This window comes from Falco cherrug, chromosome 2, assembly GCF_023634085.1.
Source record: "Falco cherrug isolate bFalChe1 chromosome 2, bFalChe1.pri, whole genome shotgun sequence".
Taxonomy (NCBI): domain Eukaryota; kingdom Metazoa; phylum Chordata; class Aves; order Falconiformes; family Falconidae; genus Falco; species Falco cherrug.
Window position 1 is genome coordinate 65,731,832 of NC_073698.1, and position 15,995 is coordinate 65,747,826.

At 40.3% G+C, this 15,995-nt stretch overlaps 1 protein-coding gene across 3 annotated transcripts in view; it reads right to left on the reverse strand.

Annotated features, from left to right (window-relative positions):
* RASA3 (RAS p21 protein activator 3) overlaps positions 1-15,995 on the reverse strand; it is a 179,716-nt gene that overhangs the window by 138,926 nt on the left and 24,795 nt on the right. Inside the window, exon 4 of one of the 3 annotated variants that reach the window (XM_055701418.1) lies at positions 634-671. The exons of the other annotated variants lie outside the window; for them this stretch is intronic. The gene's annotated coding sequence lies outside the window, so the exon portion shown is untranslated. The remainder of the gene's footprint in view (positions 1-633; positions 672-15,995) is intronic. 3 annotated transcript variants of the gene reach the window in all.

Genomic DNA, 15,995 nt, shown 5'->3' on the forward strand with positions numbered 1-15,995 from the left:
GCAAGGAAATAATTTCCTGTCTTGATCTACATGATAGCTTTCTCTCGGGAGCAAACAGAATGTAAGAAGCTTTCTAATCTTCTTTTGCATTATGCAAGAAACTAACAAAATAGGAACCTACTATCCCCTGGGTAGCTCAAAGCTGCTACCTATATTTATGTGAAGAAAAATGTTTAAGACAAATCTAAGGAAATATCACTGTAACACAAAGAAAGGCTATGATCTGACAACTAAGCAAAATATTTTGATTGAATTTTAGGAAAACATAGATAGTTTCAACTAATAACACCTACACCAGGCCTAAAGGCAGCTGCTATCCAAATAGAGATGCTGCATGCTATGACTACTCTGACTAGGGTGACCCCATAAGCATTTATCCCTAGCAAAGCAAGTGGAGAAACAAAAATGTCTTTGGTAGTGCCTCTGAATCTTACTCCTTGACTGAGTGGTAAATTCAGCCCTTGCAGTGATACCTTTCACAGTAAGATAGTAAAAGTAGTGATTTATTCCACCCCCCCGGAAGTCCTAGAATGAACCAACTGGTCAGGAAAGGGCTGCAGTCCTTCCCCCGGTTTCCATGGATGGCAGAAACATACTATGTAAGTAGGAAATTAAGAGTGAGTCTGTGATTACCTGTGTCTCCAAAGGCTAAGGGTTTGTATCTGATGTAGCTACAAAAGAATGAAGAAACAGTAATGAAATCACTTGTATGATTAGTCTGGCAGAAAACCACTTTGGCCATTGCACTAAATGAAAGAAGGAAAGGAAGAGAATGATGGCAAGAAGAAGCTTTTAATTAGGAAAATGCCAGCAACAGTGATAAGAAAGCACAGATTTCACAAAAATACAGCAGTGACAGTTTAATTGAAGGAGAGACATGAGTAAGAGTGGACACTACAGAGATGGCTGTTACCAAACTCTGTGTGTGTGTACCAGTATATACATGTATGGTGCACTCACACACTGGATAAAAATAGATCTATGCATCAGAAGCAGGAAACCAAGATTGCACTGTAATTACTACACTTAAAGAAAGCAAAAATCCCTGTGACCCCTGAGTACAGGAAGAAAACCATGTCTACCTGTTGTTCTTACTACTTGCCTTTTCAAGAAATCTCACATTTTTGCTGGTTGTTGCTGGAACACTGGGCCAGGAAGAGGCCAGAAGGGGAAAAAGAAAAATGGCTTTAATTACAGGAAAAGGGGGCCAGTGAGAACCGGTTGTTACAACAGCTGAGACAATACAACTAATTTTCATGTTGTATGTTTTTTTAATATTTAAAAACAAACAAACAAACTACTTCACTCTTTTAATCCTTGTTCAGCCCTTCTAAAAAAATCTATCAGTCTAGCGTCCTCCTAAATTATGTAACTATGTTAAAATCCAAGTCATTTCAGCAGCAAGCATAGAATGTTCAGGATTCTGGTGAAGTTTACCAACACAAAATACCTTCTGGTTAAACTCAGAAGCATTGCGTTCTGGGTCATATTTGCTTTACTCAAGCCTATAAACTTTGCTTTCCTATTAAGGAACAAATCCCTTTATCCTTCCATAAAAGATTATAATGTAATAAAACTGCATTAAGACCTTACAGGAAAAAAAACACCCAGTGATTATGTACAAGAATGAAATGTGCTAAATTTCACTGCAGTTTAATAAGTATGCATCCTTTCTCATCTCTTCCACATTAGCCTTCTGTAGAACTGCTGTAACTAAGTGAAAACAGCAAATAATCTCGAGAAAGAAAAAATGAGCAGCAATGAGACTTCCTACTCTTTTAAAAATACTGGGTACTGCTGTTTACAATAAATATGTGGTTATGCAAGCAGGCATATAAACACCCATATTTCATAAGTCATTGCATATTGGCAGCCATAATCATAATTTTCATATCTTCTTTCATTTTATGTCATCAGCTCATTTGCAGTCTTCTCTGTTCTTTACAAGAATTAATTTGACAGCACAGGACTCCATCCTTAGTCTCCAACCCCAAGGCAAAGCTTCAAGCCCCCTCAATTTAGCAGCACCAATAGTATCTCTTCTGAGGGGACTACAAGGAGGGCTCTTACCCCACCTCCTCCCTCATATCCACCCCAGGGGATTTCATAGGCCCCCGGAGGGAAGCCGCTGGGATTATACTACCAACATCTACCCAAAACCACCCATAAAACAAACACTTCTCTGCCTCCAAGATATGTCCCGGTTTTATGCTATAAGCAAGATATACATGCCAGATGCTATAAAGTTTACACTGACTTTGGGAAGTTTTGCATAATTCATCCACAACCAGTGCTGTGAGTGACACAGCTATCCCACATGCGGCTGTAAACCTTGCATAGACTTTTCCATTTAATCACGCGTTTACTATGGGTCAGATCCTGCAGTCTTCCATTTGCTCAAAAATCCCATTGAAGCCAATGCTGGCAGGTCAGCTTGCAAATGCCACCCTCTCTCTGTGCGGTGAATAGCTCCCATTGAACCCACTGGGATTACTCATATGTGTGAGTAACTATTAACGAGAGCAAAAGGAGCAAATTCTGGTCTTCATTAGAGACTGCTAATCTGAAAAAAACCCTCCCTCTGTCAGTAGCACCAGGCAGAGCAGCTCTGCTGGTGAGACGCTACGTAGATAAGGCAATGTGGCACAATTTGGCACTATATTTTTAGCATGTATTTCTTTAAAGCATCGGCTAATTATCCAGGCATGACTGCATGGAGGAGATGTCTCCCATCACAGTACATGTGCAAAGATAATCTTACACCATGAAACACAATTATCCAGATGGTTATTTGGAGGTTTTTGGAATAGAAGCAATTTCTCTGATCTGGGAGATAAAAAAATCAAAGCTGAATTTAAAAAAAATCATACCACAATTGATTCCCAAGTATTTAATTGCATATTATCATGGGTAACTACTAATCAGCTCCAATTACACAATCTTATTTTATTGCTGTTGGAAACACATTTATAGCCACTATATAATGTGTATATTTAAATCAATATCTGAATTAACAGTCTGGTAAACACATCATTTGTACCTCGATTTGGTTACTAGTGTGATTATCATCTGCCACCTGCTGGAAATAGCTGTGATATCTCAACCAAGTTCCACAGATGGAAGGTCGGTCACTTATCAAACAACAAGAAATCTCAAAGAGCAAAATATGCTCCTTGTACGCAGGATCTTATTCCTCTTGCACCCACTGGGAAAGTTTAATTTGCACATGGAGGTATTTATGTGCATTCACGGAGAAGCCATAACATGACATGGTTTAAACAAACAAACAAATTTAATTTACTATTGAGAATAAGGTTATCTGCTTGCGTCTGACCAGAAGGCAAGATATATAATCTAAAACTAATGCACCCAGCTAATCCCGTCTCAAGATGGCATAGCACTCTTGCCACTCTGCTGGAAATGGCACAACTGCCAGTCCCCCTGCACCATCCTCACAAAGGGTTTCTTCCCCTACCCCATACAGTCTAGCATTGTCTTTGAGCCTCATTTAAAGAGATTGACCAATCTGGCTTTATGGCGGCCCATAAAACCCCCAAGGAGAACAAAACCTGCCTGTCCAAGACATCTGCTGCTCCCACTCAAAAAAACCCCTACCAAAAACAACAACAAAAAACCCCAAAACAAGACCAAAACGAAGCAAGAGTGTTTGGATGAAGTATTCCTCAGAGCGCCAGAACCTTGTAACTTGCTGCCTCTATGCCAGCAAACCAAAGAAATCCAAGTAAGCCAGAGGGTAAATCTGAAGGCAGCACTGCAAGACTCGCTTGCCTCTCTCACTTGTGTGGAAAGGGCTGAATATTAGCAGGACGCATAGGTAAGACTAGCACTTCTTGGCCAGTGTGCTAGCTTGTTGCATCTGACTAGCCAATGATGGGACTAATTATATTGGCGTAATTTTGCAGTTGGCAGGTCTCCCCAAGCCAGTGGGGAGAGAGGGACAGGTACAACTGGATTAGAGTTTCAGACCCTTCTTTTTTTTTTTTTTTTAACCCCAAAGTCATGTCCAGGCCCTTAAGCAGCCAGCTTCTGTGTGCCCAACAGGTTTAGAAGAACAGCGTAGGGTTCACATTTAGATAGTGCTTGCATTCAGGGAAACAGTGCCTTTCTCTGGGTACCTTTCAATTATTTCTGAGGTCAAAGAAGGAAAATAAAAAATGAAGATGGGAATACAAGTGATTTTTGAAGGTTAACCAGGTCCGTGGGATGGAGTAGAGAAAGAAAAGGAGAATACACATCCAAGACCTAATAAAATTATAACTAATTCCTTTTTTTCTCCGCTAAATTTTTTTAGTCATTATAAAGCAATCAGATGTTTATAGCAGTAAGCAGTAATATAAGCCCTGAAAGCAATATAATAAATCTAAAATGCTGAGCAACACGTTAAGAAAAATTAACATTGGCATCTGCTATCACATGCCTCCTGCAGAGTGGAAGGGCCAGGCCTGCTCAAGGTGTGCACCACTGGGCAGAGGCACATACATCCTACTGCACTGTACAGCAGCCACACAGGGAATACTAAGCACAGCCCATTCCCATAACACGTGTGCACCACCATGCACCCACCTACAAACACACAAAATGATGTTTCTGTTAGCATTTGCCTTTTCTGTTCTTAGGAGGTTGCTATGCTTCAGGCCAGGTTTTCTCTGTGCCATAGAGACTACCACCTCTCTTCCAACTTAGGTCTTTCCTGGACTGGCAAGTTGCCATCCTTCCAGCTGCAAATTCAGCTATGCCTTGTGCTGACAAGTAGACTGATGTTTGCTCTTGTAAAGCCAGACAAGGGCTTGGTGCAAAGAAAAGACTGGTAAATTAAAAACCTGCCAAAGAATCAGCAACACTCGCAGCCTGCGCGCAACAGAAACCTTACCATCTCTCTGCTGCAGCCATTGCTGCAGTGACATTTGTACCCAGGGGGACACATGGCTGAATGCAGATGCTTGCCTTGGAGTGGACAGGCCTCCTGGGCCAAATCACCTAACCCTCTGTCCCAGGACAGGACACGCTGGCCTATGGCTACAGAGCAGCTTTCCAGCAGCAACAGTCTGTGCCCAGTTACCTTCTCCAGGGTCTTCTGGGGCTACCCAGAAAGTGCTTCTCTCCTCAGGCAAAGGTCGGGGAGATGACCCTGGCTTTATCACTGCGTACAGACACCACAGCACCCACGCTGCCAAGACCAGCTTTCCTCAGAAAGCTAAGGACTACTGCACAAGCAAACCAACCTCGGTGCAGAAGCACAATCATCCAGTAGTCCTTTCCTCTCCCTTTGTGCCCTCCTCCCATGTTAAAGCCACTGAGGAAAATTAGTTATCAGCACTAGTCTACTTGGCATTTTTGCTGTAGATCAAGGAAATCCTGGATCTTACCAAACATCGTCCAGATTTAAAATTGTGTTTGTAGATATAAACATATGGATAGATAAATAACCCTCCATATAATTATGGCAATGTTTTTCCCTTCCTCTTCCTCTCTTCCCACCCCCTTTCCCTTGTCTCAATTTCTGAGACAATAAGTGGGAAACAACCTTTTTTTTCCCAGCCAAAAATTAATTCCTGCTTAATGGTTCCAGAAGGGGTCAAGTCTAAAGGAAGCATCTGGTAAATCTGCTTTTGTATTGCAGTGGGAGCCATAGCCCTCATGTCCTCCTCCCTTTGCACCACGCGGCGCAGCAAACACTTGTGCCACACTGGGAAGGGTTTGCTCTGCTGCACACGTATGCACGAAGACACACTCTGCATGACTCCAGGCAGCCCTTACATGGAAGTGGCTAGGTATGCTGTGTGCACAGACACAGTGGGTCCCACTCACCCCAGCAGGTTTTCTAGTTGCTTTTTTTATCCCCCTGACTACAGATGGACTCTTCAGCTACTCAGTCAGGTGGCTTGCTTGTGAGTTATATGATAAGGGTGTGTGCTTGCACGGTCAAAGTCACAGCATTGGATCCTATCATGTAACATACTGAACTGACACACACACACACAAAAATTGGCTTCTCTCAGCATCTCCAAATGCCTGTCCAGGGACAGGCAATGAATGAAGGAAGACCGGCCGCAATCCTTAAACACACCCACAAGTGACTGCAACCTTGCAGTTCAGTCTGTGCATGTGCTCAAAGTTGGTCAAACACTTCATAGAATAAAGTGAGAAATTGCCATAACTTTAAAATAACCAGGAAAGCTGTCAACAAAAACCCAGGATTTACTTTCCTCTTCACACATACAGAAAACCTTTAAAGCTTCACAAAATGTACACTCAGCCTTTTACATTTTCCTACTACATACACAAAGTTCACAGCAAAAGCAAACAGTGGAAAAGGAAATTCTGGTCCTGGGGAGCAACAATACCTCCAAAAATATGTTCTATACTGGGTGTGCAGCGGGAGAAGAAGCATCTTTAACTTATTCCATAACTGGGCCATAAGCATAAGCAGCTGCTGTAGCTGGCAGCTCCTGAGCCAACCCAAGTTCTTCTGGCAAAGACAGTGGGAGAGGAAAGGGCAGCAACTCCCTAACCTTGCAACATAGTTCAAGGGGGGGGAAGTAACTCAAGGTTCAAATTCCTAGCAGCAATACCACCTGCAGACCTTACAGCCCTATACATTATATGAACAAGTTTGCTTAAAAATCAGACCAAAACAAAAAGGAGACTAAAACACAAATCCAGAAACCTATGGAGCCATAGGGGGCTGAGATCTCAGAAAAGCAACTCAGTACACTCCAAGACATCCACATTAAAAAAATAGTCTTGTATTGACCGCCTCACTTTTTATGCTGCAGAAAACACAGTTCTCTCTGCTTTGTGTGAAAACTGAATGTATACATCTCTTGATATATAGTGGAAAACACATTTTTTGCAAAAATCTTACATTTCTTATCTACTTATTTCTCACCTGTTCTTCAGCAAGTACCTTTTGCTATTAAGAAATTACATGCAAGTCTTTCTGCACATAACACAGAAATTCCCATGGCTGTCACTTCATAAAATTGTATACAGAATAAAAGTTTCATAAATATCTGCTTTATGCTGTAGACATGGTAGGTCCAGTCCTCTGGTTTGTTACAGATACTTCACGAGGCTGCTTTGACTAAGCAGTAAAATGCCACTTTAAAGAATCCCCTGCTGTAGCCTTAAGTTTAGATTGTGAAATTAGAAAATGTGTTAGGACCTCTTCCTACCTGACCTGCCTTCCAGCACTGTCTTCTGACAGAAAGGACCTACTGGATCTTAGGTAGCTCAACATGAAGACAGCCAATTTTGAAACTGTTGATTTGCTTTCCTTACCCCAAACAAAACCCAGCAACAACAACAAAAACCCACACAAAACCCAGTTTAGAGTGAACACATATATAGTCCACAGTTTCTGAGGGTAGAGAGAGAGTAGGTAACCACAGAGGAAATTAAAGCCACTTCCCTTCTGTCACAAACTTTAATTCAGAATCAGCTGGGAAACTATTCCAGGTGAATCCAATTTCTTACTGGGCCATGTTTCCATCAATGTAAGAGGCTAAGTTTTCCTTGTATTTTAAGGGCTTCATCAAAATCAGTGAAAAGATTGATAATGGTGCCCTTCAGATCTGTCCATAACAGATCATTATACATGTAGCATTTAAAAGACCAAGGCCCTGCCAAGAAAATGCCTAAGCATTTCTATTTGTTCAAGAGCAAAATATACTTGTATTATGTGCACACTTAGATTTTATATATGTTTGAAGAAATGCATTTCAATTCTGTACTCTCTGTTGGTTTTACTGATATTCTCCACATCTTCCTGTTACATTAACAGGAAAATAATAAGAACCAAAGCAGCTGAAAAAAACCACTCTTCAACTCCATCCATCATTTCCATGAAAATAAAGAGCATCTGCTTTACAGCTCAAAATTAGTATGTATCACAGTTTTAATTTTGTCTGCTTCTGTTGTTTAAGCACCATTTCACACCAGCTATAATAAAAATCACAAATGCCCTATCCAACCCTACTTCACCACTGAAATGCAAAAGTTAATCAAGAGACAAATTCAGGAAAGCACTGGCCCTGATTCTGTGTTAGGTAGTTGCGCAACAGATGTGTTGCCATTCCCTTGCACCCACACGAGATGCTGTGTAAGAACCACCTGCATGAAGAACCTTGTGCTAAAATGGAATATCCCCTGGCTCATCCTTGTATAGACCTATTCTGGTTAGTGAATTTTGATACTTTGAGCCATAGGTTCCCTCCTTACTTTCCCAGTGCTTTTATATAATGTGCATTATCCTACCTTAGGAACTACAGGCCTTATCAAGAAAATGCATGAGCCAAAAGCAGTGCTTCAGCCGTCTGCTGGACCCAGCTTCACAGTGGTCCAAACCATGAGGACAGAAACATCAAATGAAGTGTGTTAGCTCAAGCCCAGCTTTGGAAGAGGCCAAGCTGAATTTGAATGAGCAGAAGCACCTTTTGTATTTTTGGGTGGGCCTGAGAAAACATCTTTGCCCATTCTTCTCCCTGCCAAACACTGCCTACAAAGAACTAAAGCCAAGGTGGCCCTGCATTAGAACCAGTGGTCAACTTGGGAAATAACTGGCTTTTGGAAGCCTGTTTGAGCTTTCCGTAATTCATTAGCAATCAGATGGCATGCAAATAAAGGTGAAAAAGCTATTAAAAACCAAAACTATTTCACTATGAACACATTTGCTGTGGCTTTTGGTGCATACTTACCAAAGAAAAAAACCCCAACATTTTAAACAAGTTATTGCAGAGCAAAAGATGACACCTCCCACTGTGGGTTTGCTTGGAGCATTACTGAGGCGTGTTGTTCAATTCAAGGCTCAGCAAATATAGGGCATTATACAGTCCTTTGCATATTTACAGTAGTGTGCAAAGCATTATTAATAGCTTACACCACTGTCTTTCCTTCACTAGCAGGAGGTAGGTTTGGCTAGTGAAGTATAATTGGTCATCTATTTTATACATGAATAAAATACCTTCAGGGATGCTTTGCTATAACATTCAGTTCTTGTTTGCTGTTTGTTAAATGTATTGTTTGAAATGCTATCACCAGCTATTCATTCTTTTTCTGAGCAGTGATGCCATGGCAACCCCCACGTGACCGGCTACAAACATACCACAAGTCTCCAGGGCTTTGCTTTAGGAAAGGCTCAGACTGGTATTATTCATACTTTTCTTTTTTTTCTTTTAAAAGCGCAGATTCAGAGATACTTTATGCAAGATGCATCGAGCCTACCAGTCAGTTTTACCATGTGGCAACAAATATCTTCAGCTAAAATGGGACAAAGCAAAATATGAAGAACACAAGAAAAGGGTAGGTACAACTGTTTGATAAAGAGCAGAGACCTTCATGAACGAATCTTACCCAAAAAGGCTACAGCATCTCTCTACTGATTCTTAATCCTGTTGTGAAAACTACTGATCAGCAATAAGGTACAAGAGACACGTTTTAAGAATATCTAGCAACTATGGGTACAGCTTTTGTGTCCATTTAGAGTTATCATAATGATGTTCACCAAACTGAGAAGTGAAAAAGATTTGGTCAGTCATCTGCTCCAAATCATTAATAATGCAGGGCTACTCTCTCTTGAAAATCTGTAAGTAGTGAATACCATCAGAGATGATTCAACTGTATTGCTACCTTAGGAAGATTGTATCACAATGTAATTAGCTTTAATATGAAGAAATAGTTCTTCATTATTTCCAGACTGGGTCTGTTTCATCAACTGTATAAAAATAGCTTCCTTCCTTCCTTCCTTCCATTGTTCCCATAATTTGACTTGCAGGTGGAAAAAAGTTAAAGATGAGGTAAAGAATTGAATTTGCCGTATTTTTCTAATCAAATTGACAATATGGAAATAAATAAATAGATTTCCTTCTGTGTGAATTAACCTCGAGAGGCTTACTATTGTATATAAGCATGGCTGTTTAAACAGCGGCTCTTTTAAAGCAGGGAACTGACATTAGCATAGCTGAAATACTGTCAGCATCCACTGTGCTTACAGAACTCTCCTTTGTTCAATGTACAGAGCACTTCATATACGCGCTAAGGCATTCAGAGGCCAAGAACAGAGGTTAGATATCATCACAATATATAATAAAGAGATGTATTTATAGAGAAGAAAATATTTCCCACAACTCAACTGCTCTTGGATTAAACACAAATGTTAATTTCTGAGTGCAAGCAAAGAGAAAGAGTAACTATCATGTTGGGCAAAGGATGGCTTAGAAGGTACAGAATTTTGTTCCTTGTTGCAGGGTTCACACCCAGATCAAGTAGTGACTAACAAGGTCTCCAACGGCCAAAGGACAGTCTTTTCAAGTGTCCCTGTGTTGTCATGCTGACACACTCCTAAATTCCCACGCTAGTTAGCCAGAAATTTCACCATGCCTTCTGCTGACATGAATTCAGGCTTGCTGCGGTGAACAACTCCCAGAGCTGTGGTACCTGCGGGTTGAGGCACCTGAAGGCAGAAGGGCAATTTGGTAGGTTTGTCCTGAATAACACAGCCCCCTGTAGCACAGACTTTTACTCTGCCAAAAGAGACGGGCATCACTCTGAGAAAGTGTGAGGGTCTCTGCTTGGTGATATGCAGGCTTTGCGCTGAAGGAGCTCACAAAAAAATGAACCAGAGCAAGAGAAAAAGGATAAAAGGATGAAAACAGGGAGCAAGGAAGGGAAAAATGTAATATAAAAAAAAAAAAAAGAAGAAGAAAGAAAAAAGAAGGCATGCTTCTTGAAGAAGACCACTAAAAAATGTCAAAATTTAGGAACAAGGTATAATTTTCTCCATGATGCAAAGGTGAAAAAAATGCCAGCATGTTTTTATGTATACAAGAGCAAATGCTTCCAGTCTGAATAATTTTGGAAGAAAGGAACAAGGGAAAAAAACAGAGTTACATCTCCTCTCTGCAACACTCTGCATAGAATTAAATATAAAATAGCTGTAAAACCACCATGAATCTGGAAAGTGCCATGACAGAGATTAGGGTGGGCTTAAAAATTATCAGATTTTACCTTTTACAGTTATGCATATAAGGACAAGACAGAAATTAATTATAACACTCTCCAGAAAATGCAATTATATTGATAGGAATTCCACAGAAGATATTTTGTTTCTAAACCCACCTTTTGTTGTTTTAGGTTTGAAACAGCTTGCATATCTATAAATTAAAATCAGAGTTTTCATAAATATCACATTTTATTCTTCACATTGGTGATTTCTATTGATACAGTAACAACCATCTTTTACAAATTGCGTGTCTTAAAATTATTTTTAAAATAACTTGATAGCATGATAATTTAAAGCACTCAAAGAATCAGAGGAGATAGCAGCAGCAGAAGCCAAAACCACCAAAACCCTCAGAGATTTACCAAGTTTAGTTATGCTGTCCAGTAAAATCAGCTATTTAACATGATGGGATCTAGAAAGGATTAAGATGAGCACTCTCACCTCCCCCTGAAATCAGCTGGATTTGAGAGCAGTTAGCCCCTTCTGGGATTCCACCTCCTCAGAGACAACTGCCACAAAAAAGCAGCTGAATGTTTTCACAAGAAGCCAAGCAGTTCAAGTGAATTTCAGACAAAGCTGGAAACTGCTAAACATTGTCCCAGTCAATGCTGTAAATTATTCAACCTGTTATAAAAGCGAGGAACCTGTTGTGGTAGTATGTATGACAGGTCTGCCATCAGGGATTCCAGCCTGGTCCTCCCTTGGCTCACCACAAAGCTGCTGCAAAAAGAGACATGGAAAACTGCTGCTGCGCTCAGAAAGTGCTTTGGTCATGTCCTGCTGTGAGGGGTTTGCATTGGTGCTGTGCCTGCTGATGGTACTTGGCAGCCTCTTGGTTTTTTTAATAGCAAGTATTTCTTTCTTCTTTCTGTATCACTGAAAAAGGGTTCCAAATAGCCTGAGTCTGCCTGAGATGGAACAGGTCAAGTATGAGGTATGACAGAGGGAGAATGTTTATCACAGGTACTTCATGACAAAAGTCATGGTATCGTTTTAACTGATCCAGTCTCTCTCACTGCTCTAAAGTGCTAATAAGAAGAGGCCTGGGAATATGTTCAACACAGGAAGTCCTTTTCCAGCATTCTTCCTTCTTACTGGCAGCGTCCTAAATGTGCATCCCTTTGGAAGACCTAGCACAGTTTAGGAGTACCTAGGGCTTTCTTACACTGGCCTTTTTATTTCTGCTGGATGCCTACTAAAAACTGCATGCCTTCTCTTAGACAGCCTTTCCCGTATCATAACATCAACACCACAGTATCTGGACTGTATGTATTTTTACATTTCCCTAACATAAAGAGCACTTTGCATCACCAGCAGACTTTAGAACAACTGCCTTTAATATTTTCATTTCCCACTATTCTGGGCAAGTCTGGCTTTGCTGATACAGTGAATCATATGTTTAATAGTGTTACTGCTGGCTAATAAAACAGAACATGAGAATTAAAAGATTTCCCGTAATGATATGCAAGGGTATTTCCAACAAAAATGGATAAACATTTAAATTCTGTTGCAGATCCAGGCAGCAAAACCATTAGTGGACACAAGTGCCCCTGCAATATACAGCCACCTTCATCTGAAGTTGGGGAAGCTGAAGGTATAGTATTGGCTAATTTCACTGAGCACTACCACGCTTAGCTTCACATTTCCTCTCAAAGAAAACAAAGAGACTACCAGATGGTCACAATTTCAGGGCTTTTCTTTTTCCTTGGTGCAGTGATTTTTGCAACAGGACTGTCAGGATCCATGAATAGCACACTCCCAGCAGCATTAAATAACTTATTTTATCTTTATGATTATTGATGAAATCAGAACGTTTCAGATACAAGTGCTAAAGTGCTCAGATAGCCTCCTAAAAGGTACTTCTGCACAACCATGAAAAAAACCTTGCAAATAACAAGAATAGCACAATCATCAAAATACACACAGAGCAATGAACTGAATAATAGGATGTTAACATATTCAAAGCACAAGAAATAACAATGGATAGCCTTGACTGGCAGTTATCCTTCAAAATCTTACAGCTCCCGAGAGGCAAATTTTTATTAAAAGATGAGAGTGGAAAAAAATTGTTACCTAATTAACTCTGCTCACTAAAAGGAAACAACAACAATTAAAAAAACCCATCTGTGAGCACAGCAGAAAATACATGCAGCTAAACCGTGTCAAAGGCTTAATTTCCAACACAGTGCCCCTTAGGCAATGGGGCCATAGTCCATGTAAGGACTTCAGGATCAATTTCCTTAAAACTGTTTATCATCTCACTGTGCAACATAATAATCCCCAGACACCTTAAAATAATTTCACTAGCAAAACAATTCATTTGTCTCCATGCATAAAATTAGGGCTTGGATTCAATTGCTGTTGTTAATTTTCTCCTATTACAGTAATATACAGTAAATATAACACTGATAAAGTTCTTTTGAAAATGAAATATTGCATAAATCCCCCTCCCCCACCCAACAGAGGTTAACGAAAAAAACACCAACAGGAACTCATACTCTTAGGGATGTCCTCTTGAACTACAGTACAGGTTCCAATACCTGGAAGTGAGACTGCAGTCCTAGTCTCTTTCTCATCCTCCTCCTTTCCAAACTGCTACAGAAAGAAAAAACCCAGCCCTCTAATATTGCAATCTTCTAATAACCAGCTCTTCTTTACAATCATTCTTCTCAGGGTTATTCAAAGCCTGATGTGATCATTATAATGCACCAGTTTTAGGTGCCTTTATACTAGTGTGACCAGCATCTGACCTGCTTTGGTTATAAACCCCAGCAAACAAGGCAGATGCACTAGATTCCTTAGAGAAACCCGCTACTCTAGCTTTAGCCACTCAAAACTATCAGAGCAGGATTTCCTATTTGTTTTATACAGGACTTGTAATGTCTTTGGAGTGCTTAGAATAAAATATGGGAAAAAAGGGGGACAACGGGAAAGAGTGAGATAGTATGCTCACAACAAGACTATTTATTCAGTGATTCTGTTCTGAGAGGCTTTTGAGAACAAGATGTTGAAGTCCAGCTATGAAAAGCGTGCTTTCCCTGCTTTCCTCCATCCACCCTTTCTCTGGTTACCTGCAACTCAGCCCTGCTGGAGAAGGAATTACTGGGACTCAGATAACCTTGAAAATAAGTTTTTTCTCTTCACCTCTCCCCATTCCTTCCCAATCCCCACAAACACATTTTTAGCATGAATTTATGTTCTTCAAAAAACAATATGGTAACATTTTTTACAAATTAGACAATGCCCCAGGATATCCAAAGGGATTCTCTCTCCTCCATTGGACTCTGAATTTTCATCACATTTTTGACACAGTTAACTTCAGAGATTGAGATTATTAATATCTTCCATTTAAAAATAAAATTTTAAGACGCTTAAAATCATGCTAACAATGAACAGAACTGGCTTGTTCTGGCTCATACATCTCTCTCCATTTGTTTGTTGCACCCAGTTGTTGCTTCTCTTCTTACACTAGCCTGCAACCCCTTCCAGGACAAAAATGGCCTGCAACTGGACCTAATCCAAATTTCACTGAAGTCAATGGAAAAACTACCACTTGATACAAAGCCCAGTGAAGATAATGGAAAGACTCCCATTGACTTCAGAGGGGTCTAGACAAGTCCCATCATGTGTTGCACACTGTCCATCACAAGCCTGGGTTTTGATGAGAATCTGTGAAGGCTGCTAGAGACACAAATGATAATGATGATACTGGAAAATACGTTGACAAATATTTATAGAAATTCTATTTACACTGATGAAATGCATTTGCTAATCACCCAGGCTACTGCTGTGGCTGCAGGAAAGTGTTTCAGGGTCAAATTCACAGCACTGCAAAGAGTTTTCTCTCCCTGTGTAACCATTAAAATGGAGAAACAAGGAGTTCTCTCAATACTAGCACAGAGCTTTACCTATCAGTGTCTGTCACACTGTCTAGAGAATGGGGTAGTAATTTTGAACACCCTTTAGGTATCCATGGTACATCACTGCTGCTTGCTATGGTCTTGTAAAAACAGAAGCATTTATATATGCAAAGTTGGAGGAAGACCGACTTTCCGTCATTGAAAGAGACAACCATTTACTGCTGGATTATTATAAGAAGAAAGGGACGAATCGACAACAAAAATGACTATAAGGCCAAAAGTCATCAGCAGTACTATTTCTATGTAGTTATCACATTACCTTCCCAGTGACAAACATAGCTAAGGATAAACTGCTCTGTGAGGACATGTATTTTAAAGGCAGCCTAAGGTACAATCAACACTTCAGAAAGCCACTGCTTGCCCTGTCACACAAAATCCAATGCCAGGTCATTTTCCTTCTACCCTCTGTTGGAGAGAAGATGGCTTTAAATTAGTTTTCCAATTTAATAACTGAGGGAATGAAAAAAGAGAGAGAGGGAGAACATTGCCCTACTTTAAGGAAATAAATGAAGCAAACCTATTATGTCTCAGCAAAGCTGTTGTTCCTGCTAAGTGAGTCATTGCTGCTGACTTTGCCAGTTGTTCCTACAGACACTACCGGAAAGAGGGAGATCCAAAGCTTAGAGATGAAATAAAAACAGAGCAAAAAATAGAATTAAAATGAAAAAGAAAAGTGGAGCAGGAAAAAGGCAGAAGTGAAAATATAATTTACTGCTCCAAGGAGACCAAGCAAAATATGCCTTGAGGATTTATCACTAGATTTATCACTAGAGAGAACCACCTTACATATTTTTGATTCAGGAAGAAATTTGCACCCTGAATAGGGCATGGAAAACCAGTCAAAAACAGGGACAGGCTTTTGAAATTAAGAGGGTGGTTTGTATAACCCAGGTGGTGGTTGTTACCTCTTGTGATTCATTTACAGACAGACTACTTCAATCCAGACTGACTACTCATCAGGCCCTAAAATGTCTCCAGACAGCAATACGCAGCTCAGGTGCAAGTGACATAGGTAGAACTCACTACACATCACTGTCATAAGTATCCTGACATTG